Below are 424 nucleotides of genomic sequence, written 5' to 3' on the forward strand. Positions count from 1 at the left end.
GGGACACACCAACGGTGACACTGCATTGTACAGGATCCTACAAGAGTTGAGCACAGAGTGGTTGATAAGACAGCTAAACCGATTGATATGTAAGAACAGAAAATGTTTTACAACTGGCAAAACTTTAGATATTAGAGAACTGTAACGAGATGGGAATATATAAGCAATGAAGACTAAAACCAACCTGTGAGACAAGATTACGCAGCTGCCGCACTGCTTGAGGAGAACCATCCATGAAGTATAGGGCACCAGACAATCCAACCCGTATATCCACACGATTTAGTTCAAGTTCTGTCAAATTAATTATCTGAAAGGTAACATAAAGCATAAGAATATGTTAAAACGCTAAACTCTACTAACTAAACTATAATCAAGTAAATGCAGGATGACACACTAGAATATATACCAACCTTCAAGTGCAAAG

General features: G+C 38.2%; 1 long non-coding RNA gene across 1 annotated transcript; it reads right to left on the reverse strand.

Moving 5' to 3' along the window:
• Positions 1–5: 5 nt before the first annotated feature.
• On the reverse strand, positions 6–424 carry LOC104775111. The gene is made up of 3 exons (XR_765702.1): positions 411–424; positions 185–307; positions 6–37 (listed from the first exon to the last, which is right to left on the reverse strand). It is a non-coding gene; the product is annotated as an uncharacterized LOC104775111 (long non-coding RNA).

This window comes from Camelina sativa, unplaced genomic scaffold (genome assembly GCF_000633955.1).
Source record: "Camelina sativa cultivar DH55 unplaced genomic scaffold, Cs unpScaffold08802, whole genome shotgun sequence".
Taxonomy (NCBI): Eukaryota; Viridiplantae; Streptophyta; class Magnoliopsida; order Brassicales; family Brassicaceae; genus Camelina; species Camelina sativa.